This window comes from Rattus norvegicus, chromosome 4 (assembly GCF_036323735.1).
Source record: "Rattus norvegicus strain BN/NHsdMcwi chromosome 4, GRCr8, whole genome shotgun sequence".
NCBI lineage: Eukaryota > Metazoa > Chordata > Mammalia > Rodentia > Muridae > Rattus > Rattus norvegicus.
Genome location: NC_086022.1, coordinates 55,297,541 through 55,324,370, shown reverse-complemented (window position 1 = coordinate 55,324,370; position 26,830 = coordinate 55,297,541). Strand labels below are relative to the sequence as shown.

Genomic DNA, 26,830 nt, shown 5'->3' with positions numbered 1-26,830 from the left:
TCTTCCTTGAGAAGATAATCTCCCCAAACCTTCAAACTCACTCAGTCAAAAGCTAGTCTTCAGCTTTTAAGAGTGGGAAGAAAGCCGAGAGAAAATTGATTTTTCAGCTATTGATGGCAGACTTGGGAAGTGAGCTAAGAAGCCCTGGGTAGCACAATTATGACACCTTTATAGCTTCTGTTTGCTCCTAGTAGCTTTGTTCCCTATGAATAATTCTCTCTGAGCTGTTGGATGCACTGTGCTAATAGTTGGCGATGGTACCATTCTACTAATTAATAGTAGCATTAAATATTTTAAACTATTAAATACCATCATTTAAAAAACAAAAAATTACAAACAAAAGAAAAATGTACTAATTAGACCAAATAAAAAGCATACCTTTAAAACTTTTTAAAGAAAATAATATTATCAGACTGCAAACCTTAACATTGAACCATGTTTTATTTTTTTAATTGCATTTTTTATTTACATTTTAAATGTTATCCCATTTGCTGGTTTTCCCTCCAGAAACCTGCTATCCCACCCACCCACCCACTCCCTCCCACCTCCCCACCCTGACATTCCTCTACACTGGGGTTTCAGAATTGACAGGACCAAGGGCCTCTCCTCCCATTGATGCCTGACAAGGCCATCCTCTGCTACATATCCGAATGGAGCCATAGGTCCTTCCCTGTGTTCTCCTGGGATGGTGGTTCAGTCTCTGGGAGTTCTGGGGGATCTGGTTGACTGATACTGTGTTCTTCCTATGGGGCTGCAAGCCCCTTCAGCTTCTTCAGTCCTTTCTCTAACTTCTCCATTGGGGACCCTGTTCTCAGTTCAGTGAACCATTTTTAAGTATATGATATCACAAAAAAAAAATCTCAAGTAAACACATGGTCAATGATAAGTATTAGGAAATTTTCTGTGACTTCTGACTTAGCTTTCCATGATACCTCATGAACACACATAACACACACACACACACACACACACACACACACACACACAAAGAAAGAGAGAGAAACAGACAACCACATAAGCACACACACACACATACACACACCATACATATAAACACTTAACACATGTGCCTTTGCATTATATATGCATTTCATAAACACACAGTAGTTAAATCTGTTATAATGAAGATCATGGTGGGATTTTATGGCATTGATTTTAAATATTGTAAGAGATAATTATTGTGCATTGTACTTTTCATTAATTAATTTATTTATTCACTCTACATCTGAACTGAGGTCTCCTCCTCCAGGCCCTCCAGTTACATAACTCCTTCCCCCATATCACCTCCCTTTCTCCTCTGGGAAGGGGGAGGTCCCCCTGATATTGTATTTTTGTCTGTGCATGTATTTAACCAATTCCTTACAGTTTTATACTTAAATTATTTCATAGAACTTTGCTATTAGTCAAAATGTGTAATAAATTCCTAATTTGTAAAGAAGCCTATAAGTATTTTGATCAGAGTAATTATTAGAAGTAGAACTTAGAGGACAAAGGATAAGAATGTCATGATAAGGCTTTCAATAAATATCAGCAAGACAAATTCTGACATTCTGTATTCAAATTACCAGCAGTGTATGTTCTAATACAAAAAAAAAACTTAATGGATTGCTAGGCATTCTTTTAGAACATTACAAAATCTATGTAAATTTTCTCTCAGAAGGGCCTATCAGAATGTTTATATACTATCAGTTGTCTGGGTGAAAAAATATGTCTAATTTATTATTTTTGTTCCTTATTAGTGAGACAGAGCAGTTTTACACATACACTGACCATTTTTCTTTATGTTTTCTGAGAGTTTCCTGCATGAGTATTGTGCATGCATAACACACATACCTTAGCCATCCCCGTCCAATTTCTTTCACGTTCCCTTATACTTTATCTCTAATTCATGACCTTCTTTTCTATAATTATTATTACATAAATACAATCACAACCTATTGAGTTGGTTGGTGGGCCCATATAACTGTATTTAGAGATCCAAAGTGAAAACAATACAGAAATCCAAGTGAACCACTTGAAGATGGCAGGAAATACATGAAGAAACCAGTTGCATAAATATAGCACCAAATCATAAGCTTACTCTGGGTGCCCTTTTTCCATTATCTTCAAAGACGAACTCTAGCTGTTCACTGATCTTTTGAGTACAGTTTGAAAACTGCCTGCCTAGTGCTTCTCAGACTTACTCTGTGAGACCACCATGTGGCTTCAATATAGAACCACAGTGGTCGATCTCCTAAAAATGAGTGAGCTGAGAAAGGTACGGGTACGTTCGCCTGATCCTCTGTAAGATAAAAGACTTCCTCTAGCCATCCAATCATGATAAAAACAACTTCAGAATAGTAAGTCTCATTAGTAACAAGAGCATTTCGACCCTTTGAAAGGAAGACATGTAAGGGTCTTCGCATTCTAACTACAGTAAGTGTAGATGTGCTGGTTTAAATAAGAAACGCCCCTCATAGGCTCAGATATTTGGACTCTTGTTTTTCAATGGGTGGTCTATCAGAAAAAACTGGGGGTTGGGGGCGGGAACAGCCTTTCTGGAGGAAGTGCATCATTGGGGCAGGCTTTGAAAGTGTATAGTCTTGGCCTACTTCTAGTTTCTTCTCTTGCTCCCTTCTTGCAGCTGGAGATAGGATCTCTTAACTTTCAGCTCTTGTCTTCAGGGCCTGCCACTGTCAACCATGCCTCCCTGCTGTGACGGATGCTTTTCCCTCTAGTACTTCCGAAATGAACCAGTTGCTGCAAAAGAAATGAGAGTTGGTACCAGAATTGAAACACTGACAATAAAAATGAAAAAAAGAAGAGGAAAAAGGATTTCCTGTACAAAACTTATTTAGAAGGTGGTGCCAAAGAGGTGGAGGGAGGAGTGACAGAAGTAACAGGAAAGGAAACTGGATACTTCGGAAGTTTTAAGTATGCTTAGGTTAACAGTTCTGCTCTCGGTTCACGTGTGACCTGTATGCATTCTAGTCAATTATTTTAATCCTCTGAGAAGATTCTTTCCTGAGCTAGAAAAATTTCCAAAAATGCCTGTGTCTCAGGTGCTATTAGACAGCAGAGCATCTAATGAAATTAAGAATTTAATGAGAGTGTGTTGCAAGTTTAAGGGACAGAATTCATTTCTATCTCCTATTTATGAACACTGCCTAGAGTATGTTATTTTAAATGGAACCCATTTATTATTGTATACCTTTAAATGAATCATGTCTTCGGCTTGACATTTTAGCAAGAAGCTGGAATGGAAACTTGGTTAATTGGTTCCTTCTGCCATAAGAGCAGGTTTACTGATTAGAACACAGATTCTGCACAGGTAAGGTAGAAAATAGCCCTCCAAAGTGTTATTCCACTTAACTCTTATAATAATTATATACAGAATAGCTGTGTGTCTAAAACATTGCTCCTCATATTAACAATTTGTTATTAATGCAAGGCAACAATCATCTAGTTGATTATTTTCCTACTCTTATCATGTTTTGGTTGACACGCTAAAAAATATAAGTAGACTAAATGGAGACACATCATACCAAATGCTATTGTTTAACCAACCTATAAGTTATGGATACCCTGTTGCTCATTAGTTTTCTGGCCATGAACACATTACTTATTTCTCTGAAACTTACTATTTTCTAAAGTAGACATGATAACAATAATGTCTATTTTAAAGAGTGTCCATGAAAGGTAATTATGAAAGTATATATAAAGTACCACTGTCACTTATACATACTTTATCGCCAATAATAATTAGTATAATTGATATAAACAAGTAAATTCTACTAATGGCTATGAAGCAGAATATCATGAGAACTTCACAGTAACAGAGGCTAAAGTGTTAAAAACAGATTAGCATGTATAGTGCTTAAAGAGGTAAAGAATTAGTTAGAGGACCCCTAGACAGTTGCTAAAGCACTGTGTCTGTGTGCAGGTTGGGGGAAGAGGTCCCATTTTAGGAGACATGAACAATCAAAAGAGTACAGTGAGAAGGAAAGGCCTGCACCAGGTCTTGTCCATTTGGCTAAGAGTGTATATACATTGGAAGTAGCAGAGGAGAGGTGAATTAAGCCTTTCACTTCTTCTGGGGCGGGGTTCCACCAGAGCTCCAGTTTCTCCACATGTGGAACTCCAAAACTAGCCTTGGGAGTGCCTAGGGCTTTTATACATTCTGCCTGGAAATGTGCCTATTTACTTGCTTCTGAGGATTTGTGTGTGGTTTTTTTTTTTCATTTATTTATTTATTTATTTATTTTTACACTCCAGATTTTACTTTTTTCCTGGTCCATCCCCCCACTATTCCACAACCCAATCCTCCCCCCACCCCTGCCCCAGTCTTCATAAGGATGTCCCCAACCCACCCATCCCACCAGACCTTTAAACTCCCTTGAGGGTTAGGTGCATCTTCTCTGACTGAACCCAGACCCGGCAGTGCTCTGCTGTGTATGTGTTGGAGGCTTCATCTCAGCTGGTGTATGCTGCCTGGTTGGTGATCCAGTATTTGAGACACCTTGGGGATCCAGGTTAATTGAGACTGCTGGTCCTCCTACAGAGTCACCTTCCTCCTCAGCTTTCTCTAGCTTTTTTCTAATTCAACCAGAGAGGTCAACAACTTCTGATCATTGGTGGGGTGCACACATCTTCACCTGACTCTTTCAGCTGCTTGTTGGGTATTTAGGAGGGCAATCATGATAGGTCTCTTTTTATGAATGCCCCATAGCTTCAGTAATGGTGTCAGGTCTTGGGGCCTCCCCTTGAGCTGGATCCCACTTTGGGTCTGTGCCTGGACCTTCTTTCGCTCAGGCTCTTCTCCATTTCCATCCCTGCATTTCTTTCAGACAGGATGAATTATGGTTCAGAGCTTTGACTGTGGGTTAGCAACCCCATCCCTCACTTGATGCCCTGTCTTTCTGCTGGAGGTGGGTTCAATAAGTTCCCTCTCCCCACTGTAGGGCATTTCCTCTAGGGTATCCCCACCCACTTTGAGTCAGCTTTAGCTTAGTGGTTATTGCAACAGTGCTCCAGTTCACTACTGACCTTCATAGCTGGTTCGAACAACACAATCAACCGCTTACCTAACTTGTGAGTGTTTGGTTGGAGAGCAAAGGATTTTTGTTTTTGAACTAAGACAGGCTCCGCAATCCCTCAGTTATTTTTCAGTTTCTCCACTGACTACTATGGACTTCTCTAAGGCCATAACCCAAGATGCAATTTCCCTCTGTATAATTTACATTTTATTGTATTAATTGTTATTTAGTCTAATCTTCTTACTCACTAAAATCAAGTTATTTAAGTCAGTATGCCACATTAAAGTGTAACAGTGAATAAAGTAAAAACCATCTTGCCTATGGCAGATGATAATATCAAGTGATTGACCGAAATCATCTCCGATGTTTTTAGAACAATGAGGATTGATGACATATTTTTAATAATGCATACCTCTTATCAAGAAAAGTGTGATTATCTACTATTTGTATACATATCTTAGTAATATAATTTATATTTAAATAATTAGTTAAATTTAAATAATTATTTAAATAATTATTTATTTGGTACATTAATTACAGAAACTACCTCAACTTTCTTCCCTGTTTCTTTAATCACCAAGAATGAAGAAATGCCTAGGGGCCTAGTCTAAGTTTGGGCTTTCATAATCATATAGATGGCCTCAGGATGTCTCCCAAAGACTAGCCCAAACTGAAGAGTTAGGGACTTTGTGGATCAAATACAAGATAGCCCAGCTGGTATAATACTAAACAGAACAAGTTTGACCCAGGTCAGAGCAGCAGAAAGAAGCCAAGAACTTGAAAACAAAAGCAAATACTCCTTATGTTTATTGGAGGTTTTAAGAACTTGATGCGTAGCATTATTATGGCAAAAGATTGTTCGTTTTTCCATTTTGTGTGTGTGTGTGTGTGTGTGTGTGTGTGTGTGTGTATAACTGATAAAATGACTGAAATAAAAGTATGGTTGTCAATTAGGACCTGGAATTCTTTAAAACACAAAACAAAAACATAACACAATAAACCTTGAGAACGTCATACTATTATATGTAGTATAAATAATAAAAAATTATTGTAATATATAACACCCACACACGCATATTCTAATTATATTAAAAGCATTTAGAGATTTTTTTCAGAACAATTTGAAGAAGAGAAACTTACACACACCTATGCTCTCCTTAGATTCAGGTGGTCTGCCTCCCAAAGTTTGCTTTAAGATTTCTGTGAGATGGTCTTTCAACACAGATGTACTCATACCTCCAAAGCTTATGCACTTGCTCTCTGTAAGCTGATTCACAAAGTGTTTGTAATTTCTACAGCAATCATGAAATAAAACACCAAGGTGAATTTGGCTCCATTTACTAGAGACTGGGAATTCAAATAGGTAATCTAGATAAATTCAAAGTAAGGCAAAAGCCCTTTTGGCAATGATACATTCGTTTGGATAGTCAGCAATGTAGTGTGTCCTGTGTATACTTCAATATGCATAGGCATCCTGATGATGGGAGTGAAATAGCCATTCTATCAGTAAGCTTAATAGGAATGGGCTAAACTAAGTAACAGAATGTTTGAGGATAGTGCTGTCAGAGCCACGAGAACAGCGTTTCCTCTCTGGAAGCCTAAGCTTGTGGATCATCCAAACAATGAAAGGTCTTGTAGCAGAGAATGTATTCCGGATTGGAAAAAATCATCCTGGAAATCTACAAATAAGGGGAACCCTTCCCCCAGCTCTCCCAGGGGAACTGAAGTATCCAACACAAAGAAAATTTTTCACCAGCTTTGCTGAATGAAACATCCTCCTATTGCTGAGTCCCCAAAGGAAAGAAACTGTTTTCTGTTCTAGAAGCGGCCAGTCATGCAGCGGTGAGCAGGAGCCCTCACACAACTCACGGTTCTTTCAACCCTAATCTCTTTTCACAGTGACAAATGAATCACAGAAATCAATCTCAAGTCTGACTCTGAAAATTTTTTCCGGAGGATTTTTTTTAAAGGTAAAGACACGTAACTTTAAGATTTCACGATAAGAGACAGACGAAGTGAATGTGTACTTTTGCTAAAGCCAAATGTGTCGTGGTGTGGTTTGGGACAATTGTGCATTGTGAAGTCTATGAATCCAGAGACCAGAAGTAATGGGAGTCTGGATTATAAATTCCTTAGCCCTTTAGCTAGTGAGTTCTCATTTGGGCCACGTTTTCAAGACTTAGTTTCCTCGCTTAACAAAGAGAAGAATATTGACATATGATGACCTAAGGATTTTGGTAAAAATCCATATTGTATATGGTTTTTTCCTTTGCGTTCTAATAAAAGCATTGATCAGATGTCAAATATTCACCATTAATCAATCCCACAAGTGTTTTACACTATATGACTTGGTAATATCAAATGGCATATTTTCCGCATAATGTGTTTATAGTAGTCTCCCTAATTAAATGACTTCTTCCAAAAAAAACAAAAACAAAAACAAAAACAAAACCCATTGCTTTCAATTTTAGTACATTCTTTAACTCCGAACACACTGAAGCTATTCTGCTCATTGAAGAAACTCACTAACTATAATACCTGACAATTCAGCTTATTGTAAGGGATAAGACATTGCAGTATTTGTGAGGATGAAAGGCACTAAAGAAATCATAGCAAAAACAAGAGCAAATGAAATGTATACTAACACTATTCCACATGTGAATAAAGTTTTATATGTCTGTGGCTCTTCTCATGTGGAACCTACACCTTTTAGGTAACACCTGGTAACTTTGGTTCTGGTCTGTCTTATTATTAGATGAAATTGCTGTCAGGTAAGCAAGACTCATAGTGGTTGTTGAGATCCTGTTGCTACTAATTAGAAATTTCTGGAGCCACGAGCATCATAGAAGAACAAATGTTGATTGAGGTTCATTTTTATGCTTAACAGAAGTATCATTATTAGTCTGAACTGATAACATTTGCCTTGTATTAAACTATCTGCCCTTTAAAAGACATATAATTTAAGACACAGAGAAAAACCAGTAGGATCCTCTCTCACATAACAAACCTCTGAGAGATAACTGGAACCTCTGTGATAAATAAAATTCAATGCAACTATAACCCTGGGTTGAGTTTTAATGGACCCTTTTTAAATTGAAAGAATAAATGTAATACTTATTATTTTGTAGTTAACTTCATGGTCTTACAACACGGTTCATTTATGCCTCTATTATCTTTAATTTCATTTTTCATTCTTAGCACAGAAATCTGTATGTACATGTATATATCTGCACATTTTACTTGTGTTTTATGACTATACAACTGTAAAATTATTCTACATCTGGATTAGATCCTACTAACGTAGGATTAGTTTTAAAAAAATCCCTGGACAATAATACAGATAATAATACTCTAGTTACCCTAGCTGTTGTTATGATTTAGAAAGGAATAAGAAATAAAAATATGAGAAAATATGATAATTTTAAAACCCATTTTGACAAATGAATAAAAGCTCTCTTTTAAAGATATAATCACTAATAAAAAAAAGTGTACCATATCACTAAAGAGTTATTTTGCAAACCCTATGGGTAGTATTTAGTAGATACTTTGCTTAAAAAAAAAAAAAATCTTTTGAAGAGGACTTAGCTTATTTATATAGCACCATCTTCTGGTAACTATTAAGAAAAGCAGCTGATCGCATTTAAAAAAGGCATTGAAACCACTTAAAGAATGTAATGAAAAATTGATCTTTTGTGACAAATGCCTAGAATTGCATTTTACAGGGAATTTTTGCTAACATTTTATTGTTATATTAATTTGCTACTTGTTAACCTTGGTTTCTTTAAAAAAACTATTAAATTATTTTCAAATGGCACATAGTCAATTAACCTAACATATCAGGTAAAAGTGTAGAGATATGTGACTTTGTAAATGACATGTAACTTTATATAAATATATACATGTAGAATACATGCCTATACAATATTATATATGCCCATATTACTCATATATGTAAGTATACATGCACACATAAGTATATGAGTAATATGAGTATTATGTGTTGAGATCAATGCTATAAAATGTAGTGAGCATCAGTAGTAACAAAAATGCAATAAACCACTTTTCTCAGTGTATCTTTTTAAAAATTCATAAGCTTTTTGAGAATTTTGTGCTATGCGTTTTGATCATACTCACGCCCTCCCAAATTCCTCCCAGATCTACCTCCCTTCCTCATCCACTCAACTTTGTGTCTTTTTTCTTTCATTATCAACCTATCAAGGCAGATAGTGCAGTCCAAAATTCTTCAATTCACTTACTAGTGGCTTACTGCTTTAAAAAAGACTGACGTTTCCTCTACCAGTGGCCATCAGTTGCCAGTAAATCCTAGCAGTGGGATTCCATGGCCACCTCCCCTGTTCATATTTCTATCAGGGTCTAACTTGAAAGCATGTATATGTTGTCATTAACTCATGTGTGCAGTTGCCCTGTTGTGTTCAGAAAATATTGTTTCCTTCAATTCATTCATTACCTCTAAATTTTACTCATTTTCATTCTCTTCTATATTCATCTAGAAACCCTGGGAAGGCTGAATTAATATTTTTCCCAATATAGCTGAACACAGCAGCCTGAACCTTCCTAAACCAATTAACAGTCAGGCCATTTCCCCCATAGATATTCCCAGGCAAACCTAATATAGATAAATTCTTGTTAAAACTCTGTTCACAGGAGATTTTAGGTTGTGTCAAGTTAAAAATTAAAACAACCCAGCACAAGCAGGAAATTTAAACTTTAATTTGACTGTGAATTATTAGAGAGTTTTGTACAATGTGTTTTGACCATGTTCACCCACCTACCACAATCCTTGCCAAACCCACTCCTCTCTGGCCTTACCCACTCAAGTCTGTGACCTCTTTCACCTTTTTAAATTTTCAAAACGAATTCATGCTTTGTGAATGTAATTTAACATGTAATGTTCCACTGAAACATGTTTAAACTACCAGGAGCTACACTCAGAGAAGAGTGTCTCTCCCCTCCTCAACAGCTAACAATTGGCCATTGCCACACAGGGTTGGAATTATGTGTGAACCTCTCTCCACATGTGGCCCCCTCTCCTGTTTTGAACTTTAAACTTCTCAAACTGTGAGCAATAAATATAAATAAATAAATAAATAAATAAATCTCTTGCTTTGACAAATTTCTCGGTCTATTTTATTAGAACTATACAAAACAGCCGAGAACATTGTTTGTAAGAGTTGAATGAACTGGAAATAGCAGTGCATGACTTTAATCCCAGCACTTGGGAGGGGGAGCCAGGAAGAATCCTATGAGTTTGAGGTCATCTGGTCTACAAAATGAGTTACAGTATAGCCTTATCTAAATATAGAGATTCTTTTTGATAGGGAAGGGGGATAGTTAGTTAAAGAACTGAAGAGATGTCTCAGTAGTTAGGGACAGTGCCTGGTTTTCCAGTGGACTCATGTTCAATTTTCATTAACTAAATAGTAGCTCAAAAATTATCAAAACTCCAGTTTCAGGGTACCCGCCACCCTCTTCTGGCCTCTGTGGACACTACAAGCAATGATACACAGAGAAGCATACAGGCAAAACACTGTAACAGATTTTTTTTTAAGAAAAAGAATGATTGAAAACTGGACACTTGGGTACAGATGTGGTGTCATTGCTAAAACAAAGACAATGTAAAATTTGAAGAAGGTCCACTCAATAGCTAAAATTGTGAGTATTTAGGAATCTGCACAGGATTCACCAGATTAAAAAGTGTAAGCTTAAAAGGCAATATCAAGAGAATTCTATAAAAGCAGAAAAGAGAAATACAGTGGAAATGCCCTCTGACACAAAACAACACTGGCTACACATGGCAGAAGTGCATGGATTTTTGCTGTGGTTTTGTTTTGAAAATAAAACTGGTTATTATCCTTTGTGTAAGGAAACAAGGTGAAGGGGTATTGAAAACTTGCCATAATGACTGAGTGGAGAAGCACCAGGTAATATCAAAGGTAGATGCACTTTATCACCGAAGGGATAGGGACAAAGGCTATTGGAAGCTAAAAATAGAATTAAATAAACAAATAAATAACGAAAGGAGAAAAGTGTCCATTATGCATTTAAGAGATAGAAAGCTAACCTTTAGAGATTACAGTAGGGGGGAAATGGGAAGCCTTATGACACCACCGCTTGCCTTCCTCAGAAACAAAATATAAATGGTGCAGTAGTATGATACACCTCACAGTATTTGATGTACAGCATATATTCCCCAAGTATCTGTAATGTGCTCAACATGGCTTAAGTGATTCAATTTTATTAAAATAGATCTCTGTATAACTAGACACTGGCGCTAAAAATGATTGTTTTTCTTTAGGATCTAATTTAGCTTTCTTGGTCCTGCATCCCTGGAAGTGAATTGAAATGTTATCCATAGGATCCATGCCATGGGACTCTATTATAAACTAAGCCTTGGTACAGTGAGATTCTTTTGCTGTTTCAAGTAATAAATCCCTTTGGATAGGGTCAACACTACTTTAACTTTATCCTAAATCCTATGCTCTAAAAAAAATAGTGGTATAAAGCTACAACCTCACGTAGGAAATATGAAAGTGAACCCTCCAAAAAAGCTGTTCAAATATAATACCCAAGATTGTATTTTCAATATCATCATGCAATGTTACAAATTTCTATTGTGCGAGTGCAAGCCACTGTCTCATGAGATCTATGTACCAAATAAGAGCTGCCAGGCAAGCTGAATTCAAAGCCAATTTCTAATTCATTACTTTATAGGGAGCTTTGAAATGTGCTCATTTAAAAACCTGCAGGACAACAGCGAGTCTGTAATGCCCGTGTAATGTTGCCAAGGATGAGACAGAAGCATGGATGCCGACAGTTCATTATGTATATTAAATTCAGTCTCGCATCTCAGATATATGTCAGATGTCACCACCTTCAAGGATTCACGAATCCCATCCCCTATAATGTGGACTGTGAGGAGGAGAAATATTATGTTAAACTGCTCCTCTCTGGTTGCACACCTGTAATATATTCTTTTGCATCCCAGATACTCTGGATCACAGAAATTTCCCAAACACTCCATCCATCACTGTCATCTGGTTACCACAAGGGTGCGATTCAACAGTCAGAGGTGAAATGGAGCATAACAGATCATCACTTCTTAGTAACTAATGACTTCAATCGTCACACCATGTAAGCTTGAGGGTTTTTCAATGAGAATTACACTATCACTTTTTTCCCCAAGACACACAACCAAATTACGACTATCTGTCTCTGTAGCTGTGACTTTACCCAAAAAGAAAGGTACGAAGGCATCTACATTGCTGGCCATTTTAAGTCATCTTTGCTCTTTGCCCACAGGTTAATTAGCAGGAAACTTTAATACCCATCTTTATCTAACATGATTTCTATCATTTTTGAGTCCTTAAATGACCTCCCAAGAGATAAGAGTTTCTTCTAAAAATTAAGATTTACAATCAATTCTTTCTTCAACTCTGATCTCCGAGCTCAGCTGCCACAAACCACTGCAGCTTCTGTAGAGACTGCTCATGGCATCCCTGCTGTGAAACCAGTTTACAGCAGAGGCTTTTGTACAACTTTCTAAAATGAATGCTTTCAGACAGTGGTATCGAACATATAGTGAATTTCCTCATTCAGTTCTAGAGTGGCGTATGGTATGCTTGAGTGCTAAGATAACTGGAGAAGGTGGTCCATTTTGAAGTGAGAGTTGTACATTTTAAAGCCCCTAAATCAAAGTTCATCTGTTCCTACCAACGAGGCTTACATTTAATAACCAGTAGGCTAGGAAACATTTTAAAAACTGTACGTGTCACATACTGATGACTTACACAGCCAATGTGTTATTCCTAACTCCTCTATTACCATTTCATCATTCCTGACTAATTGCATGTTCTGACACCATCTATAAAATATGTGATGCCGAATAATAATTATTGACTATTCATCCTGCAGAGGCAGCAAGTGTAGCCAGGGGGAAATATGTCCCTCATGATACACCAGCAAACGCTATTTATTCTTTATAATTCTGTGTTAATTTGGGCTTCAGCAGCAGTTAGGGAATTTGTGCATTAAAAATTTCTACTCTCATTGACATCCTTAAATACACTCACTGTCTCATAAACATTGTTTTATTGATTGCTTAAACAATTACCTCCTCTGTGTATTAAATTTTAAAGTTTAGCTTTTAAGGGAACTTTTTTTCTTACTCATAAAGAGAAACTTGGGATTCGTCTTATTGTAAATAGACATTGTGTCTTGATAGCAGTTATTATTTTTCCTCAAAACAATTTAATTTCTATCCAACTTAATACTGTGTTTTGGGTCGGCTACGTGCATGTTAAAGGAATTTTCTTGTGATAGAAGATAAAAGCCATGTTGCAACTCATGTTGTCTCACCAGCAGCTCATCAGTCTTCGCCAATGCATTCAGATAGTGGGATTCAATCACAAGGGATCCTTCTAATGGTGGTTTGAATAGGAATGGCCCTGTAGGCTCATATTCTTGAATGCTAAATCATTAAGGCATAGCACTCTTAGGAGGCATGTCCTTGATGGGATTCGTGCGACATTATTGGGTGAAGTGTGTCACTGGAAATAGGCTTTGGGGTTTCAAATGCTCAACAGGCCCTGTGTCTCTCTCTTCTTGCTGCCTGAGGAGCCTTATGTAGAATTCTCAGCTCCTTCTTCTGCACCTTGTTTGCCTATTTTCCACCTTGCTGCTATACTGATAATCGACTAAGTCCCTGAACCTGGAGGCCAGTTCTATTTTAATGCTTTCTTTTATAAGAGTTACTGTGGTCATGATGTCTCTTCACAGAAATAGAACATTTATTACGACATACTTGAAACTCAAGAAAGCCAAAATTTAGCTATGGCTGTTCACTGAAATCACAGGTATAGCTCACTATGTTACTATAAACATTCTGATTCTTTATCTCAGTCGTGGCAAGAGGCCAAAGGTGACTAAGTTACCTGAAAGATATAGAGCTGTCTTTCTGAATGGTTTTCTCTGAAATAACTAAAGTATGGCTTAGGTTTTAATATAGACAGTGAATAAAAATAATATTGCACTGTTCATGTTAGTCTGGCATAACCTAGTCTAGGGCTAATGATATAGTAATATGTGGTAAACACTGAAGGAAGCAGCATTAACATGATGAGAATGTAAGCAAAAGACATATTTCTGGGCATCCATAATCTATATGTCTGTGTAAATTGGCATTTCTTACCTTAGAATGCAGGTCAAACACAGTGAAAAACTGGCTGATTTCAATGATGTTTGTGTATAATTTACAAATATTTTATGCTAATTGTGATGCATTAACTTCTAGTGATATTAATAAGGTAATGCTCCTCACTTCATGCTCAACCAGGTTTATAACAGTAATGATAAAATGGTAGCAAAATGTTTCCTGGAAGATAATTTTACCAATGTGTTCATCCAATGTGTTAGAATAACCTTTCCTTTTCTTCCGCTAATATTTGGATATTATGGACATAGAGAATCATCTTAGTACAACAGGACAGGACCCATTGACAGCAACATTTAAATAGGATTTCAGAAGATAGATACAGCCAACACTTTCTATGTTTCCTTACAGATACAAATATATTCATACTCAAGAAAATCTGAACAAGATGTGCAGAGTGAAAATTGTATATTACATCAAAAGCAACAAAGTTGGATATAAGATATGAAAGAGCTTTAACCCTCAGATTTCTGCTAGGTAAAGATATTATTTTGAATCTCTCTCTCTCTCTCTCTCTCTCTCTCTCTCTCTCTCTCTCTCTCTCTCTCTCTCTCCCCCGTGAGTGTGTAGTGTGTGTGTGTGTGTGTGTGTGTGTGTGCACATGCACTGTAAATTTAAACAATATGGTAAATAACGCACATCTTTCAAGATCTAAAGAAACAATCATAAAGTAAAGAAGAAAAGTCTAACGCAATGGAAGCAGCCGCAGTGGTAAGCAAGTCAACTTAGTTCTTCATTTTATGTCATTTTTTTTTGGTTCTTTTTTTTTTTCAGAGCTGGGGACCGAACCCAGGGCCTTGCGCTTCCTAGGCAAGCGCTCTACCACTGAGCTAAATCCCCAAACCCATTTTATGTCATTTTTATTCAACATTTGGGATATATAGTTTCATCATGGGTACACAAAAAAATAAAAAGTCATTATTATATTTATGTTCAATTTGAGCTAAACCTAAACCCATCCAAACACAACCCATGAGGCATTAGTAACTTCTAAGTAATGGCTGCCACTCTCCTGCCCATGCTGTTCACATCTTGGCCTACAGAGAAGCTCCCTGACAGGCTATTTGTGATTCTCAGGGGGAAAAGGCATGAGCCTTGCTGTAACTGCACCAATTGGAATCTTTCTTTCTAAGGTGTCCTCTAGGCTCAGAATGATTTTGATGTCTTCAGTAATCAAAATAGGACAGGTGATTAGGGATTCAGACAAATGTATCATCTCTGAGCCTTTCCAACACTTCTGCTCACTAAAATTTAAAAATTTAAATTAAAACCACACAAGCATTTGGCCAACAGCCCTCAAACTGCATGATAAACTGTCCATATGCTACATTAATCAAGAATTGTATTAATTTAAATGCATCCAAACAACATCAATAACATAATATGTTATTAATCATGGATGGTTGCTTTATTTAGAGAAACAAGGGTAAAATTGTGCCAACTTTTTTCTTGAGTGCTCACTAACTTTTGAGATAATGAACCAGGAATAATAAGATAAAATGCTTTTAGCATGGTAGATTATTCAAAGCCACACTGCATAAAAGTTAGATTAGTGAATACACAAGCACACGTGCGTGCGCGCGCACACACGCACATACACGCACACAAACACACACACACACACACACACACACACACATTTTTCCTGTATCTTCCTTTGCCCTTAACCCACCTTTCCTACCCACAATGCTTTTCTTTCCTCCATTTCCCCATTCTCTTACTAAAGACACTATCTTATCTGCAATTGAGGAAAACGTATGACTTACTCATAATTAGAACTGATACAACTTCTCTAGGCATATAAGAATGCTGACCCTGAAACAAACCAAATATTAGCATTACATCATTGTAGGGATATGAAGCATCTTTCATTTTCTATGCATTATTAAAGATTGAAGGCCTAAAGACAGAATAACAAAGGCTACTACACACATGAAATAAAACTTTTGGATTTCCAATGTTCACAGGATCTGCTTCAAATATTGTGCCTTGGAAAGGAGCATTCATTCAACAAAACATATTACTACATATCTAGCGGTCAATTATTGACTCTATCTTTTTTCTATATTTAAGATGTTTTCAAAATTCCTGACTATAAAAATATATTCTCAATAAGTGTAATAACATTTAAATTTTCCATAGTCAGATGTGGCACATGTCTTTAATCCCAACACTTGCAAGGCTAAGGCAGGTGGATCTCTGAGTTTAAGGCCAACCTGGTCTACAGAGTAAATTCCAGGACAGCCCAGGCTACACAGAAAGACCCTCTCTCAAAGGAACAAAAGAAATCCCATAATCATTTTTTAAATCTTCTACGAGAACCTTTATCTCTAGCCCTGTCTCTCTGATTTGACTCTCTGTAGTTCAAGGGTCATGTACTCGATGTTAACATTTTTTTTTCATTATTTTTTCCGGAGCTGGGGACCAAACCCAGGGCCTTGTGCTTGCTAGGCAAGCGTTCTACCACTGAGCTAAATCCCCAACCCCTCGATGTTAACATTTTTAAAGAATATCTTTGTTTTCCACGAATCACATTTTCTACTGTCTTCTAAAAACCTCGATTAATAATCAAATTACATATAGTAATTGCTCTTGTCAGCTAATTTGTCATGAAATTTTTATACTAGAAAAAAATGTGGGTAGACATCAGTTGTAAATAGTATTTTAAAAGAACTGGTTTATTTCGCTTTCTGGTAAGTCTATGTTCTCCTTTAAAATCACTACTCAACAGCCATTCAGCAATCTTGGAAACATGAAGCTAATACTATATAGGGCTTTTCATCTTATTTTATTTTAATTTTACTACAGGGCACAATTAAGTTCAATAGAAATTCGTTAACCTACATTTCTCAGTTAGACCTTTACCAATTTACACCGGATTCAATGTTTTGAAGCAAGCTTCAAAATTCTTTGCTTAAAGTCACTGGACTCTTTTCAAATGAATTTGGCAACAAGATAATGAGGGCAGAACTAACATCTTTGAGAAGGTTCACTAACTATTGACAAGGGTTAATTACCATATTTAAAGACTATGAGATCACAAGCAAATGTTAGTAAATATTAGAAGATTACATAGTCATCACTAGCTGGAGATTGAAATGTCACAGGTTAAATAAATAGAGGTTGGTAATAGGGAAGGGCTGATGAATCAGGATGGTTTTTCCACATTAGCCCCACCCTGCTAAGAACTAGCATGTCAAAGTCAGGTTGGGATAGGTAGTTAAAAGGGAGCAACCATACAATGAAGTCCAATTTGCTCTTTCCTGTATTAAATAGATCAGAATCTGTAGTGAGATATTAGGCTCAGTATTTTTGGAAACTCTGCAGAACCTCTTTTGTTTTACCAAGGCTTAAATCTCATCTTTCTATATACATTTCCATGAAAAATTAGCACCTTCTTGTCAGAATATTTTCAAATACACAGATGCTGCAGATAAAACCTCTTACATCTATTCCACAGAAACATAAGGACACTGAAATACATGTCAATACACATGTAAATGTAGCTGAACAAAAATTTGGCAAAAAAAGCAAACATATTGTCATATGAAAATACAGTACAGTCAAACACAAACAAAATTAAATGAGTCAAATCCTTAGCCTCTACAATGAGGAAGGGCTGCTATCGACTACGCATGCATAGTGACTGCCCAGGCAGTGTTCTAAACTGTTAGATGATCGCCTATCTACTAAATTCATATTAATTTATCTAATACTTATTAAGCGCATATCATAATTTATGCATTATGATCAATACCAGCATATAAAGATGAGACCATGTGTAGCCCATGCTTCTTAGTCCCTGGCAGTCATTACTTTATTCCATAGGTTTAAGCGATTACAGTTCATCTTATGTTTGCTGAAAATCAGTGGGATATGCTTCATCTCTGGTTTGCTGCGCTCTTCACTTTACATCATCATGAAAGCACAAAATCTACCATTTCTGTGGTACTTTATCAACCTCCAGACAGCAGAAGTCCATTTCTCTTAAGAGCATCTCATTCACCCATCTTTTCATTCCTCAAACGTTACTGAAGACCTGTCTGTGCGTATTCATTGACAGGAACAGGAGTCAAGGCGAAGACAAGCAAGGTTAGTTCTTTCTCAGGACTCTAATGCTTATTCTCTCACCCAAATAAAGGCTCCCACAAAATCACTCTGTTTTCCTGCTGTTGACATTTGGGCTGTTTAATCTCAAGACTATAAATTTTACTCATCTCCAACACTGTATTTGGCTTTCAGTCTGTTTCTTTTCCTATTTAATATGACACATTATGTCATAGTATGTTCTGATAAGACTTATCTTCTCTTTTGTGTAATATTTGTGCATTTGCACACTGACCTATAGATCACATACCCAGACCAAAGGAACTAAATGTTAGTAGAGGTATTCGACCCTGAGAATATCTGAGATATTTGAACTGCTATAATAATTCATTCATATATATGTATATATATACATATATACATGCATGTGTGTTTCTGTGTGTGTGTGTGTGTGTGTTTGTGAATGTGCGGTGAAGATTGCACACACACAGGGACTGTGTTTATGGACGCCTGCTGTTAAGTGCTTTGGTACTTAACTGCACCATGTGAGACTCCCAGTGTGATGATCGCACCTTCTGTTTTAGAAAATGGCAGAGACCTTTGACTGTTGGACATACTTGCATCCACGTGGCCTAAAATGAGCAGAAGCCCTTTGCCTACAAAACTGCTAAGAGCATCCAATTCCAAACTAATCTGTTAATCTTGGTGCAATCAGGCTAAACTCATAGTAAGTAGATGTTTTATGATTTCTAGCCAATTTCAGTTTTCGGAGTGTGTTTTATTCCAAGTCGTCCTTGACAATTTTCTTCTGTTCGTGTCTTAGGTATTATAAACTGCTTCACTCTAGTTGCCATGCTGCGCCTCTTCTTCCCCTTATTTCTTTTGAGATTATAATGGAATCACATCACCTCTTCTTTCTTCCCCAACCCCAGTCCTTCTATATACCCTTCTTTGCTCTTTCAAATTTATGGTATACTCTTTCATTAATTGTTATTATATGAACATGCATATTCAAATGCACATATACATACCTAAAAATAAAATCTGCTTGTGTTGTTCTTTTATGAGATCTTAGAATCAGGTGACTCTGTCCACGCTTTAGAGAAGGAAATTTGGCAATAGAGGGAGGCTGTATATTTGATCACGGTCACAAACTAAAGTCTAAACATTAAGACTGGAGTAGTCAGAGATATTTTCTAAAGCTGCTGCTGCAGCAGAGAAAGCTACCTAGGGATGGACAGTAGAAGGAATTAAGCCTGACGTAGTGGAAGACATTAACTAAGCCTAGAACAGTGAAAGAGATTTCAGTGCTAACAGAAATAGACCCCAACGGGGTTGGGGATTTAGCTCAGTGGTAGAGCGCTTGCCTAGGAAGCGCAAGGCCCTGGGTTCGGTCCCCAGCTCCGAAAAAAAAGAACCAAAAAAAAAAAAAAGAAATAGACCCCAACCAAAACTATCTATCACCAATCTGCACAATGACTAAGGGCTGACATCTTTAAGACATTTGTTGTGAGCCTAAGCCTATCTTTTATGGCTCCCTTATTTCCATTTTGATGCTTATATGTGTATATCTCTATGAAAAGTAATATGTCATGTCTGCCACTTATGTGTCATTGAACAATCAGACATATCTCCAGGGAGATCTTTGTCAATGCTTTGTCACATTTCATTTCACCAAAAAAACTTACACAGTATTAATTGTAAAATGCAACCTTATTTTGTGTAGCATTAAAACATCACTTAAATGTAGTCATGACAATGATCCTTTCATCACATTGATTTAAAGTTGCACTCCAGTACAAAGATGTACAAATGTGTTTCTTATATTTAAAAGAGAGATCTTTTGAACATAAAGTAATATGTGGGGAACTTATACCAGCACTAAAGCCTATATTTATATATTTTATCACTTGTTAAAGATTCTTAAAAGTTAATGCTGATTTACTTGCAATGTTTGAGGACATTTTAATGTAAATAGTTATACTGTTAAAAATTAGCTGAGCCCCAGCTATTATGTAGGAGGAAACATAGTTGCCACAGATAGAACAGATTGTAACAATATGCTAGTTTTATGTATCTGGTTATTAATTTAACTTCTAGAGTGTAAAGTCAAAGGAGAGATAGGATAGCATGTGCTTCTTAGGAGTTTAACTCACAGAGATTGAGAGCATTAGCGCATATACAGCTCTCATTGCCACTCTTCCCCCCCAACATTGCCTCATTGCCAGTTTAACGGAGAGCATTGTCCAAGTGTCCTCTATTATCTCTGTGGTTTAACACATCATGTTCCATGAAAGACTTCAACACCGTTTTGTTAATAGAGAAATTTGTTCCTTCCTTTAAATAGCATCCACTATTTTTAATTTTAATAATTATGTGAATATAAAAGCATATCATAGTAGAAATAGCTTCAAACTTGAAGCTGGAGTTGAAGTAGGGGACACATAGACTGAGATGGAGAAGAAAAGAAACAGACTTTAGTCCCACACAGTAAGTTACAGCAACATTTGCAACTGGGGCAAAAGCTACTCATTAAAGAAGAGCATCTGTTTCTAAAGGTCCTGTGTGATGATTGGCTTGTGTGAATTGCTTATTTTTCTACATCCTGCCTCACCGTCCCCTCAGCTTCTTTACCTTTCCCTCCTAAAGTACACTCCAAGGGCTAGGATACTGAAGAGGTGTGGCCTTATTAGTCATCGCTTACCAGCCTTCCCAGTCACTGTTTTCTCTTAAACCTTGCAAGGAAATCAGACACACGAAAGATCAACGACTTTTAAAAATTTTATTACAATGTTAGGAAAAAAATATGGATTTCTTAAATTGTAAACAACAGACATCTGCCTCTTTGCACTTAATGCAGTCATGTTTGAAGCACTGCTTCGTAAAACTCTGGATAAATTTTTTTACTAGCTTAAAATAAATTGAAATAACTAATGGCTTTATCTGTTTGATGGTCCCTATGCTGATTTTTTTAAGCTACTATGTTGACTCTTCTCAGTAATGAGATTTTTTGAGATGAGTTAGATATGCTCTGTTCAAAGTTTCTTCAAGATGCAGATAAATTAAAGGTTCCAGCTCCTCCCCTTCAAGCCATCCAAACATGTCAGAAAATAGCTCCTCCCACTTGAATATTTGTTATGACTTCCTTGCCTTGGTTTTATACTGTTTCGTCCACATTTGTAAGTGAATATTCATCTTTTTCTCTCCCACTTTTTATCTATTGTTTTTATATCTTATTTTTATATAAGTGGAAAATGTAGTTGGGAGAAGAGACCTGTCCTTTTTTTAAAAAAATGGGGAAATGTTTGCAAATAGTGAGGTTGCCATATATCATAAAAATAGTAATTTGAAATTGTGCATTTTTGCATTTATTTATTTAGTGCATGTCTGTGCATGTATGCACATCACAGTGTACATACAGAGGTCAGAAGACTGTGGGAGGTGGTTCTATCTTTCCAGATTTTGAAGATCAAACTCAGGTGGTCAGGCTATACAGAAAATATATTCACCCACTGAGGATTTTAGTGTCCCAGAAGAGTTTAAATTAGTGGGAATTTAGTTACAGTTAATTTTGTAAAAAAAGCTACATTTGCATTTTGTTTAATTTTTAGAATTCAAAAACGAAAAACACTTTATTTAATCAATAATTGTAATAAAATAAGTCTTCATAAGAGCACATAATATTTTAAATTTATTTTCTAGTAAGAAAATTGATTTGGGGAGTTGCTATGATTATTTTTATGTGAATAACTTCTTCAACAGATTCTGTCCAATTTTAAGAAAAATGATACAGATATTCTCTGTATTAGTTCCTACGGAGGATCTGTCATGGTGACATCGTATTGTTTATCCATCAGTTTTGGGTCTCCATCTTGATGCTCTCAGCAGGGAAATGCTAAGCTGCCTTAAAATATCTAGAAAGTCACTATCAGCAGGCAAGTGAGTCATTTCTATGCCTAAGTTATTACACTTCAATTACTTTGAGATTAATGCCTAATTACATTAACAGGTCTTATTAAACACACTTATTCAACACAACACCTTCTGGATCAATGAACTGGTGTAAAATAGAATCTTTAAGACAGTTCTACACAGAGAGACAAGTATCTCATGTCAATAGCATATTGTATTTACTTCAAAACAACTAATACATCTAATGTAGTCTGATGCTTCCTTCATTCCACAGTTCTCCTGTAACCCTGTTACCTGTACTTTCACCCTTACCTTACTCTTCATCTACACACCTGCTTCCAAAACCAACGTAAGATGTTACAACAGAGAAGCTAACCCTGAGGAGGAAATAAAACGCTTAGAATGCTTTCGCTGGTTTGACCCTCGACTTAACATGGGGCTGCCAGCTTCCTCTTGGCCATCTGAAGTGAAGTGCTGATTACTGCTCAGCTAACAGCGTTAGCTAAGTCTAGATGCTTTCATGTGTGGTGACATTATTCTCTCTCTCTCTCTCTCTCTCTCTCTCTCTCTCTCTCTCTCTCTCTCTCTCTCTCTTTCAGAGCTAGGGACCGAACCCAGGGCCTTGTGCTCGCTAGGCAAGTGCTCTACCTCTGAGCTAAATCCCCAGCCCCGACACTATTCTCTAACAAACAACGCTCTGCAATCTAATACCAGCAGAACCTGTGTGTGTGTGCAGAGTCTGAGGATTTCAGCCTCAGTTAAAAACTGAAATTAAAGTTTTTATAATCACAAAATTAGTAACTTTCAGCCATAATGAAGAATTTCACAAAATATGTCAGGCATTTTATTGAGGATTAAAGACCTAAAGTGAATAAATGTTTCCCTGACAAGAAAGAGCTTACAGAGAGAAAATAGCAGGGGAGGAAAATGACAAATCGCAGTAATTTGCTACATTGTGTCTTTAGTAAAGATGCATGGGAGGGGACAGGAAAGAGAACAGGAGAGATTTTCTCTGCTGGACAATCTCAAAGGCATTTTATATCTGATTTCACTTTCATATGGCTCTCCTTACCTTTTAAATATGTCACTTTTAAGTCTTGGCTTTTTCACATTGATTTTTTGTTTGTGTGGTGGCTGTATGGCATTTTCATCAGACTATCGAATCCATTATGTATAGCATATTGATCTTCAGTATTCCCTTGTCTAATAAATTCATCATTACATTAAAGAAAATAGGAATTGTTTTTATGACTCTTCTTTGATTTTTTTTTAATATATTGACCAGTTTCAGGACATTTTACTTCCTGCTGTTCACCTATCAATAGTGTTCTCAGATCAGAAATTTAAATCAGTCTACATATCATATGACTTAATCTTGTCAAATTACACATACACATATTTAACCGCATCTATCTCAGAAGGGACATGCTGCTGTCTAAATGAACCAGGGCCCTGGATAGAAAATAGAAGCTGAAGAGACTCTGAAATGCTGTTTCTATTAAATGTGCGATAAAGTAACTCATATACAACTTCTGATTTAAACTGAGTTCTTACCTCACCAGATTCTACTATACCCATCCATTAGGCATTCATTTTTAAAATATATAAACAAAAATTATTACAATAAAACTGCTATAAAATAGCAAAAATGAATGTTTTCTACAAAATTTCACACATACACACATATACATATGTATACAATACATATGTGGCATGTATGCATATATAAAAATATATTAATTACTCTAGTAACATTCCCAAAGTTTAAAATTTGAAAAAGAGCACTTTAGAATTTAAGAAAAATTTCAAAATCTGCATTGTGTAAATTCATGAGAGCATGTTTCCTAATCCAAAAATAACATTTTTACTATTTTAAACCATCTCTTGTCTATGTAGTAAACAGAAAAAAATACCACATTATGTTTATAAATTTTATTATATTAAATACATAAAGGAATGACTAAAGGTTGTGACAGTTAATTACAAAATGGAAATTATTGGATTAGAATGAACACCTAGCTCTGCCGATTACTGTGTGATGTTGAGCAAATGATGTCAATGCTTTGTTTCTGCTCCCTGCTGTAAAAGAATAACACTTGGACGAAGTATGCTCACATTGAAAGAGCCGCTAATCTTAATTTTACTCTTTTTAGATGTTGGTATTATTCCTATCTTAGATAATGCAAGAGGACTTCAGAGTTCACGTTTAAGATTTTATGGTCTTATTTCTCCCTTAATTTAAAATGGCTAATTAATTTAACAGAGTTATTTCCCTTCAAATCACAGCAATTTCCTAAAGATAGCTTTTAGGTTGCTTCTAGATTACAGGCACTCTGTGAAGCAGTTGTAATTGAACAGTTGTAATAGCCACCTTATCCTCATGCTCAACTGAAAGGCTGCCTCACGATGAGACTACCTGGGCTGTTAAATACTTGAGGCACAGGAGGCACAAAGAAGAGTGGAATGAGATTTCTCAGAATGTATGTCTGGTAACTAATCCACACAGGCAAAGAAGACAAATCAAGGAACAAAGCCAGTCTTTTTATAGGCTCTTATAAAAGTTGAATATCACTGTTCTTGAAGTAGAAAGGTCTAAAAAACTATTTAAAACCTCTAGTGCAGGTCCTCAAATTGCTCTAAGAGTTTAGTATTAAAATGAAGTCCAGGAAGAAAAGTGTACACTCTGAGTCGAATGTTATTTCACCCTGTATATTGATATAGACAACTTGGTCTTGTCATAGTAAAGTTGATTTGATTCTAGAAAAAAAGTACTTTAAAGTTCTCTAAAAATCAGTGGCTTTCTTCAAATGGCTATAAAGCATTAGCAAAGTAGGCAATGGGAAGAAAATCTTGGTTAGTTTTCTCATACAGTCGAGCCATCAAAGGGCTACTTTAAAATGATCATGATTTTATATTGAGCAAACTGATCAGAAATTTGTAACTTTACTAGAGACAAATCTCTTAATCAATGACAAATTCTGTAAATATCCAAAGCATAACAAATCTGGTTGTGAGCTTATAATATAATTTTAAGAAATGATTTAACATCACAACACAGATTATCAAATAGGAAATGGGGGTTGGGGATTTAGCTCAGTGGTAGAGCGCTTGCCTATCGAGTGCAAGGCCCTGGGTTCGGTCCCCAGCTCCCCCCCCCCAAAAAAAAGGAAAAGAAAAATAGGAAATGGATCAGAAATATCAACAGATATAAATACAAAGAAGTTAAAAAATAAATATATGCTGAGAAGAAAAACCTTTCTGAACGATATATATATATAATCTCAAGTGTCCTGTAGTGGGAATCCAGGAACTTCCTTTTTGTTCAAAAAGGAAGAATATTTTAAGTTATGTTGGGCTGGAAATATTTTCCCCATGATCGATAATGATCTAACCATCTGCATTAAACCTATAAAGACACCAAAATATAGGTCTATGACCAAGGAGAAAAACTGAAAAGCAAAATCATCCAATAAACCAGGCTGAGCAATTGCTGGGGGGAAAAATGCAGAGAAACAAGAAAGCAAGGAGTCAGAAAGACATTTCCTTCAAAGCAGTGGCGGAGACTAAAGCTGACAGGTCATGCAACCTGACATAGTTGAAAGAAAATGAAATGACAGTGACAAAGTACTGGAGAAAAACTGTGAATTTAAATGTCTAGAACCACAGAAAATATCCTTTAAATGATGGCTGAATGAAGACATTTTACTATAAACCTCTGGATAGAATCACATAAGGACAACTGTACAAAAGTGTGTAACAGAGTGGTTCAGAAAGTAATACAAAAATAAAACAAAAATAATACACAAGGAATGTGAGAATGAAAAGAAACCATGTGTCTATGGGCCAGTCTGTAAAATATGTTCTATGAAATTTGAAGACTATGCCTGTGTTTGCATGTGGGAGAGGGGGAAATGAACAAGTGGGTACAGATATCAAAAGTACAAAGGTTACACCCCAGGAGATTAAATTTCTGGTGTTGTACTGTACCACATAGAGACTGTATAGGTAATGAATAATTCAATTAAAAAATAGATTTTAAATTAATTAATGCATTTTTCTTTCCATAATGGAAATCATATAGAAACATACATTCTAGATTATGATATGAATAATATTATTAAATGAAATTTAAAATTAAAGAAAAACAGGCTAAAATGCAAACAGAAAAAATTAATAAAGCTAAAAAGATCAATGAGATGGAAAATGTATAATAAAGGAACCCACAAGCCGCTGTGTTCTTTAATCAATACTAATAAATACTTTAACAATACTAATAAAATTATAAGGCTCTAAATTGATGGCAGGAGGGAATACATGCCTGAAAAAGACACAACACTAAAGATTCTACAAACTTTTCCACTCTACTTCACAAGTGGACTTCACAGGTATCACTTGTCTTGGTAGTGAAAACCTTACGTACACAAATATATTTTTAATGGTTTCCTCTAGTTTAAAATTAAAGATCCCACAAACTATAAAACGTCTGTCTGTACAGTTGAAAATGTACAGTAACTAGTACTTTCTAGTGAATTTTAATTCTCAAAATTTAAAACAAATGTTTTTTAAAGTAATTAAAGTTTCTTTAAGAACAGATACACAGTAAACTCAGTATTGATGACAATTGACT

At 36.1% G+C, this 26,830-nt stretch overlaps 1 long non-coding RNA gene across 5 annotated transcripts in view; it reads right to left on the bottom strand.

The window, feature by feature from the left end:
• Positions 1–896: 896 nt before the first annotated feature.
• Positions 897–26,830, bottom strand: part of LOC108350678 (uncharacterized) — a 39,236-nt gene continuing 13,302 nt past the window's right edge. For 4 of the 5 annotated variants that reach the window (XR_005503495.2, XR_005503492.2, XR_005503493.2 and 1 more), the window contains exons 3-4: positions 16,011–16,059; positions 897–2,739 (exon numbers count right to left, since the gene is read on the bottom strand). This is a non-coding gene — a long non-coding RNA (uncharacterized LOC108350678). The remainder of the gene's footprint in view (positions 2,740–16,010; positions 16,060–26,830) is intronic. The other variant, XR_005503496.2, reaches the window with a different exon arrangement.